Genomic DNA, 21164 nt, shown 5'->3' on the forward strand with positions numbered 1-21164 from the left:
TTAAAAAAAACCAAATATTAGTGAAAAATTATACAGTTAGAAAACAAGTCCATGGCCGTGCGAGGGGTGGGCTTGAGGGCATGTTGGGATGCTGGGAATTTTGGGCACGTTGGGATAGCTGGCACCCCTTGAGGCAGCACCTCAAGTAGATACTTTGATGGTGGATGGGTTGTGTCTGAGGTGGTCCAGGTGAGTCCATCACTCGCTGCAGCCTCTTGTGGTCATGTGTATTGGAATTGAGGTACCAGGCCATGAGGCAACTGGCCAGGATACTTGCAACAGCAAATGGTGTAAGGAATCTACAGTGCCATCTTGTCATACGATCAGTTATTCTCACTTTGTCCCACCTGAATCAGTTGACTCCAGGCATCATTAAGGTCGAGGATTCATTTAAACTGACTGATCTTGGCATCAAAGCAGAATTTAACTGAATGATAACTTAGTGAGTGGTTGAAGTACTGGAGCTAAAACTCTCCCCAGAAGAGTCACAATGAGCACAGAGGAAATTGGATGTGATGAGTATACAATTATTTCAACCCCAGAGCATCATTGTAGGGATTCCTCAAGGAGTTATCCTAAGTCCTAACACGGCCACAATTGTATCTCTCGATAACAAGGGCGGCTGTTTAAAGACACAGCAGAACATAGATCAGCTAGAGAGTTGGACAGGAGTAGATGGAATCAGTTAGGCAAGAGTAGAGGCAGACGGAATGTAATCTAGACAATTGTGAGATAACACATTTTGGGAGGTCAAATTCTATTGGGACATATTCTTTTTGGACATTCTGTAAGGACATATAGAGTGAATGACTGGGATCTCAGGAGCATTGATGTACAGAGAGAGACTTAGATGATAGTCCATAAACTCTCTGAAAGTGTTGACATAATTGCATGGGGTGGTGACAAAGGCATTTGGTCTGCTTGCCTTCACAGGCTGAGGCATTGAGTATATGAGATGGGACATAATGTTGCATTTGTACAGGGCTTTGTGAAGGCCATACTCTCTGTATTGTGAACAGATTTAGTTGCCACACTACAGATAGGATGTGGTAGCAATAGAGAAAATGCAGAAGAGATTCACCAGGATGTTTCCTGGAATGGAGGGCTGTAACTATAAGGAAAGATTGTAAAGGCCAGGTTTATTCCTGCTGGAAAATACGAGACTGAGAGCCGACCTTAAAGAGGTTCATGAAATTAAGAAGGGCAGAGGTATGATAGAAAAATCAGAGTCTTTCTCCTAGGGCAGAGAAGTCCCAAACTCAAGGGCACAAGTTTAAGGTGAGAGGAAAGAAATCTAAGGGAGATTTGAGGAGTAGGATTTTCACACAGTGGGTGGTGAATATTTGGAATGAGCTAACGAGGAGGTAGAGGAAGCTCATACTATTGCAATGCATTAAAGGCATTTTGGACAGGAAAGGAGTAGAGGAACACAAAATGCTGGAGTAACTCAGCAGGTCAGGCAGCATCTCTGGAGAGAAGGAATGGGTGACGTTTCGGGTTGAGACCCTTCTTCAGACTTCAGTAGAGGGATATGGGCCTAATATATACGAATGGGTTTAGCATACGTATGAATCACAGTCAAATGGACGAGATGATAAGAAACATGCTCTGCTCAATTTGTAATCTCAGGTTATCAAGTACTCGGCTGTTCTGAGGCTTTTATTCCCCACCACGCCACGGCTTAATGGATAACATCTTCACCTCAGAGTTAGCAGGTTATAGGTTTGAATCCCGCTTCTGCTTCAATTGCAAGAGCCAAAGCTGTTGTCTGGTGCAGAGGGAGTACAGCAGTGCTTTTTTGAATGAGGCATTAAACTGAGTATGTGAAAGGTAGCAAGGCACTATTCTGAAATTGATTGAGCTGTTTTCCAGTATTCTAGTCAATATCCAAGTCTTTACCAATGTCACAAAAACAAATGATCCGATCGTCATCCGAAGAGTCAAGAGTGTTTTATTGTCATACAGTAGGTCCCAGACAAAACAATGAAATTCTTACTTTCAGCAGCACAACGGACTATGTAAACATAGTACACTGTAAACAATATAATAAACGAGAGAGAAAACAAAGTTCAGTGTGTGTATATACACACATTCTCATAAATACACAAATATATAGTTTAGGAATACACAAATATATAGAAGGAATGGGTGACGTTTCGGGTCGACCCTTCTTCAGACTGAAGAAGGGTCTCGACCCAAAATGTCACCCATTCCTTCTCTCCTGAGATGCTGCCTGACCTGCTGAGTTACTCCAGCATTTTGTGAATAAATACCTTCGATTTGTACCAGCATCTGCAGTTATTGTCTTATATATATATATGTTTATATATATATATATATATGTTTATATATATATATATATATGTATGATTTGTACCCATTCATACCCATTCGTAAAGAAAAACAACAATAACTGCAATAATAACAATAATAGTCTGTAGTTCAGAGCTTATTTGAGGTTGTAGTGTTTAATAGCCGAATGGCTGTAGGGAAGAAGGTTTCCCATGTTACAACCATGACGAAAATCTAAATGTATTTCACTGATTGTAAAGCTCTTTGGGATGACCTGATGTTGTGAACAAGTGCTGTAAAAACAGAAGCCTTTCATCATTGGATCAGCTCTGTCTCTAGTTTAAAAAAATCAGTATTTTCAATCAATGCAGTTACATTTGGGGATATTTCGTTTAGCTTAGAGATGCAGCATGGAAAATAGGCCCTTCAGCCCAACCATTGATCACCCGCCCATGCACTTGTTCTTTGTTATCCCACTTTCTTATCCACTCCCTACACGTGGAATACAATTTTGCAAAGGCCAACTAACTTACAAACGCACATGTCTTTGGGATATGGGTGGAAACTGGAGCACCCAGAGGAAACCATCCTGATCACAAGCAAACTCTACACAGGCAGCACCCTTGGTCAGGATTGAGCCCAGGTCTCAGGCGCTGTGAGGCAGCAACGCCTCCAGCTGCTCCACTATGCTCTTGGCAACTTTTTGCAGAAAGGATTTATAATAAATGCTTTGCCTTAAAATATGGCGTTTTCATGCAAGTTTGAAGGAATAGACCAAGGCACCCAGTAATTAAGATGCTCAAGAAGCAGGTTTCATGTTTATTCAGAGAGTGTGTACGAGGAATTTGTCATCTTGTATTTGATAAACATAAGCATAATGTGCTGCAGAGCCTTTAGTTAGGATATTCAATGTATCAAATCTTTACTTCCTGACACCCTGCTGGCAAAGAGATTTAAAACTGTAGATACCGACAGTCAGTCAGTTAATCTGAGAGTGAATGCTTCCACACAGCCAGGCAACAAGGGGAATGGAATATAGGAGTAGTGATGAGTTCAAAATGAGCTTGTTAAATCACTTGACCTGCTGCTATGGGATTCAGAGCTTCTTCATTATTTGGTGTTTTAAAACATTTAAACCTATAAATTAGGCAGGAGCAGGCCATTCAATCCCTCAGGGCTGAACATTTTCTCTGTCTGTAACCTTTGCTCAGCATCCCATTGAATCACAATTTATTTTTACCCCTATCCTCATCTACACCTGTCTGAGAAATATTCAAAGACTGTCTTTGCAATGCTATTTTAGGCAGAACGTTTTGAACACTCACAATCCTCTGAGAGATGATGTTTCCCTTCAACCCTGTCTTATACGGGCACCCCCTTATCTTTAAACAGTGATCCCTTGGTTTTGCCACAGGGGGAAATATCCTCTCCACATCCAACCTCTGAAGACCCTACATTTCAGTCAAGTCTCCCTCACTCTTTTGATTGCCCCAAGTGAGTCGGTCCACAGAGGTGCTGTTGCTCCAGCTTCCGTGTGGCCTCACCCTGCCAATGGAGGAGCCCCAGGTCAGGAAAGTCGGTATGGGAATGAGGAGGGGAGTTAAAGTGATTAGCAACTGGGAGATTCAGCAGGCCTTGGCGGACCGAGCGCAAGTTTTCAGCTAGTCTATGCTTGGGTTCGCTGATGAAAAGGAGGCCACTTTGGGAGCACGGAGTTAGAAATGAGCTTGTTAAATCAAGTCAGATGACCTGCTGTTATGGGGATTCAGAGGTCGTTCATTATTTCATGCTTTAGACATTTAAACCTATAAATTATGGCAGGAGTGGGCCATTCAGTCACTCAGGTCTGTTCCGCCACATAAGAAGGTCACAGTTTCTCAAACGGTAACCTCAGCTCTGCATCCCAATGAACCACAGTAAATGTTCAGTCCTATGCTCATCAGGTAGTGATCTGCCTCTCCTTTAAAAAATGTTCAAAAACTCTGTCTACAGCTTCCTCTGAGGGAGAAAGTTTCAAACACTCTCCACCCTCTGAGGGATAATGTTTCCCTTCACCCTTGTCTTATACAGACGGCTGCTTATCTTTAAACAGTGAGCCCTTGGGCTCAGTCTGAAGAAGGGTCTCGACCCAAAACGTCACCCATTCCTTCTATCCAGAGATATTGCCTGTCCCACTGAGTTACTCCAGCATTTTGTGTCTATCTTCGGTTTAAATCAGCATCTGCATTTCTTTCCTACACATCCCTTGTTCTAGGTTCTCCCACATGGGGAAATATCCTCTCCATATCCAACCTGTCAACACACCACATTTTAATCGTCCCCTCTCACCAGTGGAAGCAGACCTGGCCTGACCAACCTTCTCTCATAAGAAGACCCACCCATTCCATGTATTGGAGAGTGAATGACCCAAGTGAGTCAATGCACAACTGGTGGCCTGTATGTTTGTTGAATGTATAATAAAACATTTAGCAACCTGTATCTGTCTTCTCACCAAGCCTTTGCTCAGTTTCACCTTGAATATGTTGTCGGAGCACATGAGCAAAAGCAAATGTTTTACGTTACTTTAGAGATACAGCGTGGAAACAGCTCCTTCGGCCCACTGAGTCTGTACCAACCAGCGATCACCCAGTACACTAGCACTATCCTGCACGCTAGCAATGCATTTTACAATTTTATGAAGCCAATTAACCTACAAGCCTGTACTTATTTGGAATGTGGGAGGAAACTAGAGCACCTGGAGTAAACCGACGTGGTCACAAGCAGAATGTACAAACTCCGGAGACAGCATTCATGGTCAGGATCAAACCCAGGTCTCTGGCACTGTAAGGCAGCAACTCTACCATTGTGCATCTGTGCTGCCCTATATATCCCTATATGTGTGCTTATAAATGTGCCGCCGCTTAAACCCAGTTTAAATTGATAGGAGGAATCACTGACGCGTGCACTTATCATGGCAGATATAGAGCAAAGCCTGTCAATGCTTCTGGAGCTGAGTTGCTCGGGTTTTTTTGTGGGGTCCCTGCAACCAAAAATGGGGATAAAATAACCTTTTGCACAACACTCAGCGTAGTTACTTCCAATACACAAACAAGCCGACAATTCTTTTTATGAAACTGTAATCACTCAAGTATTTTTACGATAACATTTTTCTGCAAAGTTATTGTAAAGCTATTGAAAAGCTGCTTGGACAGGCTTCAATGTTACGTCAACAGGAATTCCCAAGCTTTAACTGCATAGCACCTGATACTTTTCATTTTGGAAATCATAAATTAAAATGGTGAGGCACAGTGAATCTGATCTAGTTTTCAAGGCACTTCATCACAAAGATTTAATTGATAGTCAGCGGAAGTCGAGATGTCTTTTGTGCTTTCTTGGCCATAGCTGCACAAGTGTAAAGGGCAACGTACAGGTGGTGGTGTTCCTGAGGGCTTGCTGCCCCTGTTGTCCTTGGTGGCAGAGGTGGTGGATTTGGGAGATGCCATAGAGCGGTCAAAGTGAATTATGACTGTGAGTTTTACTGGATTCTACGCACAATGACACTGAAATGGTCCTGTAAAAGTGACTGTTTGGCAGAACTGCAAGCATGAAGACTGGGTGGACCTTAAGCCAAGGTGCAAACAGCAGGATGGTGCTTAAAACGACCTGGAATGATGAAGCTTAAACTCAGGTGAACCTGATAGGGGAGACAGCGAGATGGAGTTGACGCAAACCGGAAAGGGTGACGGTTTGGCCAAAGGGAAAGGGGAAAAGCAGGGTGGAATTCAACGTCGTGTGGACCTGAAAGGGAGAATGGATGGAGCTCAAGCAGACTTGAAAAGGTGATGGAACAGCAGACAATAGACAATAGGTGCAGGAGGAGGCCATTCGGCCCTTCGAGCCAGCACCGCCATTCAATGTGATCATGGCTGATCGTTCTCAATCAGTACCCCGTTCCTGCCTTCTCCCCATACCCCCTGACTCCGCTATCCTTAAGAGCTCTATCTAACCCTCTCTTGAATGCATTCAGAGAATTGGCTTCCACTGCCTTCTGAGGCAGAGAATTCCACAGATTCACAACTCTCTGACTGAAAAGGTTTTTCTTCATCTCAGTTCTAAATGGCCTACCCCTTATTCATAAACTGTGGCCCCTTGTTCTGGACTCCCCCAACATTGGGAACATGTTTCCTGCCTCTAAGATGTCCAACCCCTTAATAATCTTAAATGTTTCGATAAGATCCCCTCTCATCCTTCTAAAGGTGTAAGGTGAATCAGGAGGAGGTGTGGACAAAGAGAGAGATGTGCCTCAGTGTTTGGCTGCAGGGAGAGCAGAGGGTCGGGAGGATGGGGGGAGCCTGGGTGTACGAAGAAGTGAACCGTGAAATGTGAGGAGGGAGCAGTCACAGCAGGGTGAAGCTGAAGGCGGCCGTGTGAAGTGCCGGTAAAGCGGTCGAGGTGCAGGCGGGGCGGACTAGGTGGGCAAAGCAAGGTGGGACAGCGGGTCAGGCGGCAGGGCAAAGGACGATGAGGAATAGACTAGGTGAAGTGAAGTGGGTGTGGGCCGAGCAGGAGAAGAAGAAGGGAGCTGACAGGATGTTGGAGCGCACCAGGTGTGGGGAAGTAGGATCAGGCTGGGCTGAAGGATGCAGCAGCAAACCAAGAGAATCGAGGCACCATTTGGCAGCTTGTTGCAGACTGGACAAATTAATTAGAAAATGTATGGAAACTTCATAAACCTTTAAATTTTGGATAGGGGGCTGGTACTTTTCCACTTCATTAATGACCTTCATTTCATCACAAAGTGAGAAGTGGGGATACTCACCAATGAGAGGTGTTGAAGGATGTAAAGTGAAGGAATGGTGCTGGCCTTCATCACCCTGGTGGCTGGGGATCTGCCATGGGCATGTGACAGATGAAAGGAACTGCTTGCTTCATGGATCCATGGGGCCTTGGACATGCTTGGGCAATGTGGTTCCCAGACAACTCATGGGGTGAGCCACTCCTGGCCATAGCCTTGCATTCTGCCCCTCTGTTGGTTTCTACAGCCAAATGATCCTGCCATAGATTCTCTGAACAGGGTGGCATGGTGGCACATCGGTAGAGTTGCTACCTTACAGCGCCAGAGTCCCAGATTCAATCCTGACTATGGGTGCTGTCTGTATGGAGTTTGTACATTCTACATGTGACCTCGTGGGTTTTCTCCAGGTGTTCTGGTTTCCTCCCACCTGTACAGGTTAGTAGGTTACTTGGGTTCTGTAAATTGAAAGTTGTTCCTCGTGTGTATGGGTTGATTCCTGGTTGGCATGGGCTTGCTGGGCCAAAGCGCCTGTTTCCACGCTGTATCTCTGAAGTCTTAAGTGTTTCTGCTTACTACTTATCATGAATCAAGTCAACTCAAGAGGAGGAATGAAATAGAGACTGGGTCATTCCAAGCCTGACTTGCTGTGTGTGGCTCAAATTGAGTCGAAGTTATATATCTACAGCCGAATATGAGAGGACAGTCATCAACTGAGCATTTGACAGGTTGATTAATGTCTCCACTGTTTACTTTCCATGCGGAAAAGGTCATTTTAATCTTACAAGCTGCATGAGACGTGTTTTAATGTAGCAATCTCAAACTAACACGCCACACAAATGGGGAGCTGCAGCCCATAAAAGACATGTGTGACACAATTGAAATTTTAATCCACAGAATTTCATCGGCAACGCTATCTATTTCCAGGAACCTTCTCTCATTTCCACTTCTCTTTAATATTGGATTGCCACTTGCTGTACTTTAACTCACAACTCTGATCACTGTGCTGTTGCTTTTCCGTAATCACAATATGCTCGAACCCCACATAATTGGTGACTTGCCTTGGAAACATTTTATTTCGTGGGGGGTTTCGAAGTGGAATTCATTCAGTTGACTCTTCTCTTCTCCAACAAACATGGGATGTGAAGGTGAGGGAATTAGAACAACGTGTGATATACTCAGCCCTGACCTACCTCAAACCATACCATGGCACAGGAATACTTCACAATTAAATTTACAAAATAATTCTGCTGCCATCTTGTCATCTTTTCCATTTTATTTGGCTTAACTTCAAGTGAAGAGATTAGAGGGTGGGGTAGCATGATGGTTAGGTTATTGGACCAGCATCCAATGTTCCGGATCACGTAGGTTCAAATCTCACCATGGTAATAGAGGATACCTGGAAGATGGAGGCTGCTTGTGGCCTGTCCTGCCTTGCGGTAAATCCACGATGGATGTCAATATATGGTGCTGAACACTGAACCCCATCCTGGTCAATGGGGAACAAAATCATCAACTTCAATGACCAATCTGTCCTGCAAAACTCCCAGCCAGGTCTGACTCCATTCGACTCATTAAGCAGTGCTCCATCTCAGCCAATCTTTCCATTTCCCACATACCAGTAGTCACACACTCATCGGATTGCATGGGCTGAAACAACAGTCATTTCATCGCAGTATCACTGGCTATCCAATTAGTGGCATCTCCCATGGCTCCAAAAATGCATCTTTTTCAAGTTTATTTCCAGTCCCTATGTCTTCCTCTTAACCTTTGCGACTTTCATGAAATTGTAGTATTTGTCCATTAATTGCCAATTAAACTCGCTGGAGAATATTCAGTGCCACATATTCAAGCACAGATATTTTTAATGATGCAATTTATCTTCCTTGAAAGACAGTTAACCTTTTCAGAAACTGTGGGGTCCCATTTTAAAACATACATTTTAATACATTTTAATGGTAATATTTATTGTTTTTTCTCTCACTTTTCTTCCCTTCCCTCTGCCTGTATTTATTTGATCCTAATCTGACCCTGTTTTATTCATTGTTAACCTTCTGCTTCTTTCTCCACCCTTAACTCACATTGAATTAGTGACACAGGGAGATACAGCACGGAAATATGCCCTTTGGCCCCTCCATGTCCACTCTGACCAGCAACAACCCAGTTAAACTAAAAACGAATCCTACATTTAAATTAACTACAATCATGTCAGATCCTGACCCAAAACGTTACCTATCCATGTTCTCCAGAGAAGTTGCCTGACCCGCTGAGTTTTTTCTACATGAATCCCCTTTTTTATTCTACCCATATTCTCATCAACGCCCCACAGATTCAAACACGCATCTACACACAAGAGACAATTTACAGAGGCCAATTAACCGACCGACCTGCAGGTCTTCTGACTTTGGGAGGAAATAAGAGCACCCGGAGGGAAGCCACATGGTCACAGGGAGAACATGGACACTCCACATGGATAGCACCCAAGATCAGGATTGAAACCTGGGACTCTGGAGCTGTGAGGCAGTGGCTCCACCAGTTGCCACTGTGCTCAGTCTACAATTTGCTCTGGGTATACCTTATCTCCAGCAAATTAGGTATACTCAAAAAAGCTTTTAAGCTGAACGATGAAAGATGGAAAGTTAAAAACAATGCACACATTGCGTGATTCCCCAGGTCAGTAATTTGCAGGCCAGATATTTGGCAATCCATTGGAGTGTATGCAGGAGAAAAGAAGATAGGAACCAAGGGCAGAGATATGTAAAAAGTTTCATTGCTTCTTACAACATAGAATCTGACGTCACTGAAAAAATCATTCATGCATTCATTTCCTCCCGCCTACTCCCTATACACTGGGATCAGTCAATCATCCCTGTCCCGCCTACAATTGGTCCAAAACGCCGCAGCGAGACTCCTGATGCGTACCTGTAAAGGGGAGCACATCACCCCGATACTGGCCTCTCTCCACTGGCTCCCAGTAAGGTACAGAATCAATTTCAAGCTCCCCCTAATCACATATAAAGCTCTAAACGGGCTTGCCCCCCCTTATATCAAAAATCTTCTATCCCACCACTCTATCTCCAGGTCCCTCAGGTCGGCCGGTATGGGGCTACTCACTATCCCGCGGTCTAGGCTTAAGCTCAGGGGTGACCGCGCTTTTGCGGTTGCAGCTCCAAGACTGTGGAACAGCATCCCTCTCCCCATCAGAACTGCCCCCTCCATCGACTCCTTTAAGTCCAGGCTCAAAACCTATTTCTACTCCCTAGCGTTTGAGGCCCTCTGAGGGGGCGCTGTGAACTGTTTATGTATTGTGCTGTTATGTTTATGTGCCATTTAGTTGTTCGTTTATTAGTATCTGAACTGATGTACAGCACTTTGGTCAACGTGGGTTGTGTTTAAATGTGCTATACAAATAAAATTGACTTGACTTGACTTGACTAGACTAGAAGAGAGCCACTCAGCCTATATCGTCTATACCTACTCTCAGGGAAATCCCATCGGTCCCATTCCGCAGATTTCCTGGTGACCCACCTTAACTCACATCCCCATCAAATCCTCTTAATCTTCCTACCAGCCATCTGCACACAAGGGACAATCTACCATGATCAATTAGCCAACCAGCCTGCACGCCTTTGGGATGTAGAAGGAAATCGGAGCACTGTGGGGAAACCCATTCAATCAGAATGAGAACATGCAAATTACACATGGGCATCACTGAAGGTCAGTTTCAAGCCCCTTTCGTAGGTTCATTGGCCACTCTAAACTACCCAAAGAGAATAAATGTGTGATAACTAAAATTTGTGGGATGGGATGTGGGCAGTTGATGGGAGAATGGGGAGAATAAAATCAGTCAGGGGTAAGATTAATGTGAAAATGGGTGGGTGCTGGCCAGCATTGATTCGGGTGGGCTGAAGGGCCTGTTCTGTGCGGCCACTTTCTATGCCTCCACAAGCACCACTGTGCAGTCGATAAGTTCTTAGGCAAGCACTGCTGAAGGTTGCAATTTTTTATCATGTCATAAGTGATAGGTGTAGAATTAGGCCATTCGGCCCATCAAGTGTACTCTACCATTCGATCATGGCTGATCTATCTTTCCCTCCTAACTCCATTCTCTTGCCTTCTCCCCATAACCTCTGACACCTGTCCTGGGATCATTCTTGTAAACCTCCTCTGGACCCTCTCCAGAGCCAGCACATCCATCCTCAGATATGGTGCCCAAGATTGCTCAAAATATTTCAAATGCGGCCTTATAGAGCCTCAGCTTTGTTGCTAGGAGTGCTAGGAGCACAGGACATTTCATCTTCTCTTCAAGCAAACTATTTCAAGCAGAAGACCTTGGTGCATCGATTGGAATTGATTGAATTACCCCAGCTCAGCATAGATTTGGACAGAATAGGCCAAACCCTACCCTTCTATGACATTGATCTCAATACCTTCAGTATATTTCACAGGGACCTGACTGCCCTTTGCCTGGCACACCAGTCTCAGTCTACAGTAAGGTACATCTGCATGCTTCTCCATGCACAATCCATACAGTCACACATTATGATGCTTACAGATGCATGACGTTTCAATATGTAGATTAAAATAAAACAAGAAACTGCAGATGCTGGAATCTTGAGTGATAAACAAAGTGCTGAAGGAACTCAGCAGGTTTCCTATCAGTCTGAAGAAAGGTTCCAACCCGAAACATCATCTACCCATTTCCAATCCACAGATCTGCCTAACCCATGGAGATTCTCCAGCAGTAGAAAGAAGCAACTGCAGATGCAGGTTTACAAACAAAAACACAGTGCTGGAGTAACTCAGTGGGTCAGGCAGCATCCCTGGAGAACATAGACAGATGATGTTTTGGGTTGGGACCCTTCTTCAGTTTGATTGTGGGGATAAAAGGGATTAAACATGAATATATGATCAGGCAACCCAAGCATCCGCTAAGCTTGATTATGAATGGAGAGGTATGCCTGCTAACCTTTGGTGAATCACCCACCCAGGACACCAATATCCCTCTGCATCTCACTTCAGTACTACTGATTAAGCTGCACACTTCCTTGAACCCTGATCCAGCACAATCCTGTGAAATGGCTGTGAGGCCTTGTATATGTGCAAACTGGCAATGCACAACTCGTTTACAAATGTTAAGAACCAAAGAGCAAAGTATATCTCCTCACATTGCTTTAAGTCCAATATGCCTGGCTTTCATCGGCATGGGCATTCCATTCGCAGTAGCTCCCCCAAATAAACCTAGATAAGGAAGGGCTGGCTTGCCAACACAATGTTCCTGTCCAGCCTCTCCTTATAAATCCAGACCCAGTATCATTCTCATAAATCTGATGGGAATTGTTGTCGACACATCTAATTCTGGCAGCAACGCAGGTACTTGGAGTGATGTACAAAATCAATGCTGTCTTAGAGAAATGTTGATATCCAGAAAGTGACATCCCTGACTGCACTGAATGGAAGTTGTCTTTACTCATGAGGTGGTTCATTCTGGACTCCCAGACTGTGCCGAGGAGGGGGTAGGCATTGCATGAGGAGGTGGATTGTTTGGAATGGTGTGCTGTCCTATTGCCTGTGCCTGGCCTCTGTGAGATTCAGGGTGCTCATTACATTTCTGGATATACTCCTTCACTTTGAGTGGTCACAGCCCAGGGATACACACGGGATGGTGATGGTGTAGAAATTTTAGAAAGTCCCCGAAGCAATTTTTCTTCAGTTAACCAATATATGTGAATACCAACCTCAGATTCAGTGTATCATTTGAACCTCTATCAATTACACTTATTCCCTCGAAGATACACACAAAATGCTGGAGAGAAGGAATGGGTGACGTTTCGGGTTGAGGCCATTCTTGTCTGAAGATGGGTCTCGACCCAAAACATCGCCCATTCCTTCTCTCCAGAGATGCTGCCAGTCCTGCTGAGTTACTCCAGCTTGTTGTGTCTATCTTTGGTGTAAACCAGCATCTGCAGCTCTGTCCTACACACTTATTCCCTCTTTGTGCCATTATGACTGTTTTACACCGCTGAATCTCACCGAAAAGTTATTAGCTAATGATGTTGAAATTAATTTCTTTCAGAGCACGTGCATTCCATGAGCGTGAGCTGACTTGGAGCTGGTCCGACAAATAAAAGACTACATTGTAGATTGTCACATCATCCGTTCGTGGCTGGAAGCTACTAATGATGAAACATTTATAGACCAGCTCCCTGCAAACTGCCGACAGTTGAACAGTTGATCTTCAAAGGAGCCACAGGGTTCCAATCCAAGAGATCACACTGTCATGCTCTGAGTCCATGAACATCTCCTTCAGAAGTGTGCGTCGGCAAAGTTTTTGATCCTTGCTCCTTTCACTGATGAACAAAGAGGACCTCAATTCCAGCAAGCTTTAACATGCTGGCAGAAAAACGAACAATCTTCTACATCACGATGAGTTTAAAAACTGGCGATGCAAACTAATACAACCAGAAAAGCTAGCTACTTGAAAGCCTTTTGTAACTCAGTCTGAAGAAGGGTCCCAACCTGAAATGTTACCTACCTATGTAATCCACTGAGTTACTCCAGCACTTTGTGTTTTTTGTAAACCTGAATTTTCACATACAACCATTCATTTGTTTGTTCATGCAACAAAAATTGGAAATTAGTAAGGGGTCCGCCCTCATTGAAAACTCCCACACTGCAAAGAACATTCCATCAGCTGAGACATCAAACTTACAGAAATCATGCAAAACACAAAGCGTTGGAGGAACTCAATGATCCAAAACATTGATGGACCATTGACTTCAAAGGTGCTGCATGAAACATTGACCGTGCATTCCCTCCACAGATACTGCCTGACCTGCTGAGTTCCTCCAGCATTTTGTGTTTTGCCCATGATTCCAGCAACTGCACTTCACGACGTCTCCATTTTGCAGCAGTCCAGCTCTCGCTGCAGCTCAGCTGCATTTAGACTTTAGACTCCAGAGATACAGTATGGAAACAGGCTCCTCGACTCACCAGTGATCACCCCATACACTACACTATGCTACACACTAGGGGCAATTTACAATTTAAGAGGTCAATTAACCGACAAATCCTGTACGTCTTTGACGAATGGAAGGAAATCGGAGCACCCGGAGAAGACCCACACAGTCACAGGGAGAACAGACTCGAGGGCCTAAGCTATAGGGTGAGGTTGAGCAGGCTGGAACTCTATTCCTTGGAATGCAGGAGGATAACAAGTGATCTTATAGAGGTGTACAAAATCATGAGAGGTAGATGCACAGATACCCAGAGTAAGGTGAATCAAGAACCAGAGGACATGGGTTGAAAGTGAGGGACGAAAGATTTAATAGGAACCTGAGGGGTAACTTTTTCACACAACGAGTGGTGAGTGTATGGAACAAACTGCCCGAGGAGGTATAAGAAAATAACTGCAGATGCTGGTACAAATCGATTTATTCACAAGATGCTGGAGTAACTCAGCAGGTCAGGCAGCATCTCGGGAGAGAAGGAATGGGTGACGTTTCGGGTCGAGACCCTTCTTCAGTCTGTCACCCATTCCTTCTCTCCCGAGATGCTGCCTGACCTGCTGAGTTACTCCAGCATCTTGTGAATGCCCGAGGAGGTAGTCGAGCAGATACTATCTCAACATTTAAGAAACATTTAAAGAGGTACTTAGATAGGACAGGTTTAGAGGGATACAGGCCAAATGTAGGCAGGACGGATTACTGTAGATGGGACTTGTTGGCTGGTTTGGGCAAGCTGGGCAGAGGGACCTGTTTCCACACCGTAAGAATCTGTGACTCTATGACTCTAATGGTCAATGGTGCTTTTTATTGTCACATGTGTGAAGTGTTAACACAGTGAATTTTTTTATCTTCCAAACTGTCCAGCAGAGTATTGCCATACCCCCAATTAGCAAGTATACAGAAATAGTCTATTGAGCCTGCTTGCAAGAGGTGCCATGTTTTGAAACTTATTTCTTAGGTAAGGAGACCAAAACTGTGCACAATGCTTTGGGGCAGTCTCACTGAGGCCTGCACAATTGCATTAAGATCTCCTTCCTCCTGTAATCAAACCCTTATTGGACAGACCATGTTGGAAACGGTCTGTGATTTGGATGATAACTTCAATGCCCAACATCGAGAATGCCCTATGGTATCAGGGAAGCGCAAGCTTGCCAAGACTTAGGGGATCTGGCTGTAACTGAGGCTGGAGCACTGGGTGCAGTTCTGGTTGACACATGTTAGGAAGGACGTGATTGCACTGGAGTGAGTCTGGAAGTGATTCTCCAGGACACTGCCTGGGATGGGAAGTCTCCTTTATGGGGGGAGACTAGAAAGGCTGAGTCTGCTCTCCTTGGAGCAGAGAAAGCTGAGGGGGACCCTGGTAAGGATGTGGAGGCACAAAGGTAGAGGAGATTGCACAAAAATGTAACCATTGTAGAGGTGTCTACAACTGCAGGGCACAAGTTTACAGTGAGGGATGAAAGATTTAGAGTAGATCTGAGGAAGAGATATTTTCACCAGAAGGTTGATGGACACTATAATACACTACCTGAGGAGGTGGTGGAGGCAGGTACTCTCACAACATTTAACGAGCATCTGGATAAGTACTATAGTCACCGAGACATAGAACTACTGACCAAGTACTGGTAAATGCATTCAGTAAAGATGGATACCTTCAGTAAAGGTGGTCAGCATGGACATGAACATACAACAGTACACCACTTGACCAAGGCCCTTCAGCCCATCATGTATGTGCTGAACATGATGCCAATCTAACTAATCAATTTTTCAATAATATGTTGTGGCCAATGATATCAAAAATGCTGAAAATGTTAAATAATGTAGCTCAAAAGGACACAACGTGCTTGAGTAACTCAGCGACTCAGGCAGCATCTCTGGAGAACATGGATAGGTGACGTATTGGGTCAGGACCCTTCTTCAGAGAAGTTCCAGGGGAGTCACTCCAGCACTTTGTCTCCTTTTGTGTAAACCAAAATCTGCAGTTCCTTGTTTCTAAATAACATAGCTCATCTGGGCATCTTTTAAATTAGTTCAAAATCTGTAATGCAGAAGATTTCGGAGATTGATTTTAAGATGTCCAACAATACATCAAATAATGTTTCAATTATCGAAGATTTGCAGTGATGGCAGTCTTATTGAATCCCAATCCACAATCCCTGAAATAAATCTCACAAGGATAGCACTCATGTTTCGTTCAATAGCTGTGAAGGTCAAATGTTTTTTGTATACTTCTGCTTAGAAATTCTTACACCTGAAAATAGAAACAGAGAAACAGAAAATAGGTGCAGGAGGAGGCCATTCGGCCCTTCAAGCCAGCACCGCCATTCATTGTGATCATGGCTGATCGTCCACAGTCAATAACCCGTGCCTGCCTTCTCCCCATATCCCTTGATTTCACTAGCCCCTAGAGCTCTATCTAACTCTCTCTTAAATCCATCCAGTGATTTGGCATCCACTGCCCTCTGTGGCAGAGAATTCCACAAATTCACAACTCTCTGGGTGAAAAAGTTTTTCCTCACCTCAGTTTTAAATGGCCCCCCCTTTATTTTAAGACTGTGTCCCCTGGTTCTGGACTCGCCCAACATTGGGAACATTTTTCCTGCATCTAGCTTGTCCAGTCCTTTTATAGACAATAGACAATAGACAATAGGTGCAGGAGTAGGCCATTCAGCCCTTCGAGCCAGCACCGCCATTCAATGCGATCATGGCTGATCACTCTCAATCAGTACCCCGTTCCTGCCTTCTCCCCATACCCCCTCACTCCGCTATCCTTAAGAGCTCTATCCAGCTCTCTCTTGAAAGCATCCAACGAACTGGCCTCCACTGCCTTCTGAGGCAGAGAATTCCACACCTTCACCACCCTCTGACTGAAAAAGTTTTTCCTCATCTCCGTTCTAAATGGCCTACCCCTTATTCTTAAACTGTGGCCCCTTGTTCTGGACTCCCCCAACATTGGGAACATGTTATCTGCCTCTAATGTGTCCAATCCCCTAATTATCTTATATGTTTCAATAAGATCCCCCCTCATCCTTCTAAATTCCAGTGTATACAAGCCCAATCGCTCCAGCCTTTCAACATACGACAGTCCCGCCATTCCGGGAATTAACCTAGTGAACCTACGCTGCACGCCCTCCATAGCAAGAATATCCTTCCTCAAATTTGGAGACCAAAACTGCACACAGTACTCCAGGTGCGGTCTCACCAGGGCCCGGTACAACTGTAGAAGGACCTCTTTGCTCCTATACTCAACTCCTCTTGTTACGAAGGCCAACATTCCATTGGCTTTCTTCACTGCCTGCTGTACCTGCATGCTTCCTTTCATTGACTGATGCACTAGGACACCCTGATCTTGTTGAACTTCCCCTCCTCCTAACTTGACACCATTCAGATAATAATCTGCCTTTCTATTCTTGCTTCCAAAGTGAATAACCTCACACTTATCTACATTAAACTGCATCTGCCATGTATCCGCCCACTCACACAACCTGTCCAAGTCACCCTGCAGCCTTATTGTATCTTCCTCACAATTCACACTACCCCCCAACTTAGTATCATCTGCAAATTTGCTAATGGTACTTTTAATCCCTTCGTCTAAGTCATTAATGTATATCGTAAATAGCTGGGGTCCCAGCACCGAACCTTGCTGTACCCCACTGGTCACTGCCTGCCATTCCGAAAGGGACCCATTTATCCCCACTCTTTGCTTTCTGTCTGTCAACCAATTTTCTATCCATGTCAGTACCCTACCCCCAATACCATGTGCCCTAATTTTGCCCACTAATCTCCTATGTGGGACCTTGTCGAAGGCTTTCTGAAAGTCGAGGTACACCACATCCACTGACTCTCCCTTGTCAATTTTCCTAGTTACATTATAATTTTATATGTCCCACAAGTAATTTCTTGTATATTTGCTTTTCACTCTTTCTAAGCTGTTAAGAGTGATTAAAATAGGTTTATTAAACACTTCATGTAGATTGCAGGCACGGTTTAGTGTAACAGGCTTATCTGCGCAAATGATTATAAAGAATTGTTAACTAGGCAGGGATTAGCCTTTTGTTCCCCTCTTTGCATATGCTGGTTTAACAAATCCATGATGGACTGTTGATGGGATTTTCCCATTAACTGACTGGAAAACAAATGCAAGACTTTTTTCATCACAATACCACAAAGTTTCATGCATGAGAGAACATCGTAATTGGTCCTGCTTCACATAACAACTTGAAAATTTACAGCATAGAACTAGGGAAGGAGAAGTTATACAATAATGTCACAGTCATTGAAAGAAAACAAACCGGTTCGACATGGAAAAAATATTGCAAAGCCAAAAATGGAATGGAATGCAAAATCGTGTTATATCTGTACAAATCTCTGATTCGATCCCATTCGGAATACTGCTCTCAGCTTTGGGCATCAGATTGTTGGGATATTTATAGGCAAGTAGAATTGGAGTAGATGCACAGCAAATTCACCAAAAATGTACGGGTAATTGAAATGCCTCACAACAGTCAGAGATTATATCTCTAGGTTAATTCCCGGAATGGCGGGACTGTCGTATGTTGAAAGGCTGGAGCAATTAGGCTTGTATACACTGGAATTTAGAAGGATGAGGGGGGATCTTATTGAAACATATAAGATAATTAGGGGATTGGACACATTAGAGGCAGGAAACATGTTCCCAATGTTGGGGGAGTCCAGAACAAGGGGCCACAGTTTAAGAATAAGGGGTAGGCCATTTAGAACGGAGATGAGGAAGAACTTTTTCAGTCAGAGTGGTGAAGGTGTGGAATTCTCTGCCTCAGAAGGCAGTGGAGGCCAGTTCGTTGGATGCTTTCAAGAGAGAGCTGGATAGAGCTCTTAAGGATAGCGGAGTGAGGGGGTATTGGGAGAAGGCAGGAACGGGGTACTGATTGAGAGTGATCAGCCATGATCGCATTGAATGGCGGTGCTGGCTCGAAGGGCTGAATACAATACAATACAATACAATACAATATATCTTTATTGTCATTGTACCCAGGGGTACAACGAGATTGGGAATGCGCCTCCCATACGATGCAATAATTTAGGTAATTTAGACAGCAGCAACCCAACGAAATGAACAGTTGTAACAGTTTTGGACAGGGTAAAGTGCAAGTTGATCTATGTGTTGTGGCCATCCGGCTCAGCAGGACCGGTTCATAGCAGCTATGGCCCTGGGGATGAAGCTGTTCCTGAGTCTGGAGGTGCGGGCATAGAAGGCCTTGTATCGTCTGCCCGATGGAAGGAGTTCGAACAGACTGTTGCAGGGGTGTGAAGAGTCTTTGTGGATGCTGGTGGCTTTTCTGAGGCATCGTGTGTTGTAGATGCCCTCCAAGTCTGGTAGCTGTGTTCCGATGGCCCTCTGAGCTCTATGGACTACCCGCTGTAGAATGGCCTACTCCTGCACCTATTGTCTATTGTCTATTGTCTATTGTAATTATGATGCAGGAACTAGCCTTCCTGACCCCAGAGATCCACCATCAGCTATTCCCACTCAGATGAGCAGGCCAGCCTCCTCCAGAGCCTCTCCTCATCCTTGGGCTGAACAGGACTATCCTCAGCTGGTTCCATTCCATGCAGTCTGGTCATAGCTAGAACACCATCTACCAAAACCTGTCTTCCCACAATTGTCACCCCATTAGGAGACTTTGGAGAGGTGCACCTTTTGCTCAATTCTTCTGTATTGAATGGTTAATAAATACTTGATGACCATTATTATCAGTTATTAAGATTATACATGGAGGATGTACAAATACCTAATTGGCAAAGGTTTTGGACTTGTGGAGCCGCAGGCCCCAAAAAAGTGGCTTCAATATCCGCAATATTTACTGGGAAAATTGTAGGTTAGTCAAGAACGGCAACCAAAAATGCAACGGTGAGAGGCGGATTTCAGAGGGTGCCTTCAGAGGATGTTGCCAAAGAGCAGCATGATGTTGAGAAAGAGATGAATGTTTAAAGAGAGGCCTGTAGAGGTCCCCAGAGCTAAAAGCAGCTGAGCAGGTGCTCCAAATCAGCGTTGGTCACATGGTGGAAGTCTGCAGAGCGTCGCTATCTATATACTAAAATTCTCGTTTGTTTGTTTGTTTGTTCCTGAACTACAGCCAAAACAGTACATGATAGCGCGACAACTTTAGCCCCACCTTACTCACCGACGTCCCTTTGGTGCTAATGGAAGAGGTTTAATTGAAATCGGTGTTACATTTTTAAAGTTATTCACATTTTAAAGTTTAAATCCATCTCCTAGGGAGGGAGGGGGAGGGAGGGGGGGAGGAGGGAGGATAAGGCGGGTTGAGGGGGTGGAGTGGGGGGAGGGGAAAGGGGAGGGGAAGGGGGTGGGGAGGGGGAGGGAGAGGGGGTGGGGGAGTGGGGAGGGGGAGGGGGAAGGGGAGGGGAGGAGGGAGGGGGAGAGGAGGGAGGAAAGGGAGATGGGGGGAGGGGGGAGCGGGAGAGGAGAGGGCGTTGCACCAATGCAGGAATTGCTGGAGGAGCTCAGTGAGTCAGGTAGTATCGGTGGAAGGAAATTGACAGATGACAAACAGGTCGGGACCCTTCTTCAGGCAATGTTTCACATCAGGATCCTTCTTCAGACCGATAGACAGTCTTAAGGCTCCAACCCGAAGCATCATCTGTCCTTTTCCATCCAGAGATGCTGTCTGATCCATTGACTTCTTCCAACAGTTTGTATTTTGTTGAAAGGTATCAGCATCTGCATCTTTTGTGTGTTGCATCATTGAAATACAGCTCCATTCCACCTTGAAATTGCATATTAAAGCAAACCCAATGTTTTACAGTTGTGACCAAAGATACTAGAGGAGCAAGATGGACCACTCCATCGAAATCGCCTATACTGAAGTGTAGTACGCAAAGGAGCGGAACGTCCGCCATTTAGTCGTTGCAAAACAAAACTTTTAATTTTTGTCTAAAGGGCCTGTCCCAGTTACATGATTTTTAAGGCGACTGCCGGCGACTGTCAAAGTCGTAGCAGATCGCCAAAATTTTCTTTTACCCTACAACAATGACCACAACAATGCCGAGTCAGGTCGATACAAGTTACTTCTTTTGTGAAACTAGCACCTGGG

At 44.6% G+C, this 21164-nt stretch overlaps 1 protein-coding gene across 4 annotated transcripts in view; it reads right to left on the reverse strand.

Annotated features, from left to right (window-relative positions):
* LOC144597219 (regulator of G-protein signaling 6) overlaps positions 1 to 21164 on the reverse strand; it is a 354481-nt gene that overhangs the window by 122323 nt on the left and 210994 nt on the right. The gene's annotated exons all lie outside the window — the stretch shown is intronic.

The sequence above is a fragment of the Rhinoraja longicauda genome, chromosome 10 (assembly GCF_053455715.1).
Source record: "Rhinoraja longicauda isolate Sanriku21f chromosome 10, sRhiLon1.1, whole genome shotgun sequence".
Taxonomy (NCBI): Eukaryota; Metazoa; Chordata; class Chondrichthyes; order Rajiformes; family Arhynchobatidae; genus Rhinoraja; species Rhinoraja longicauda.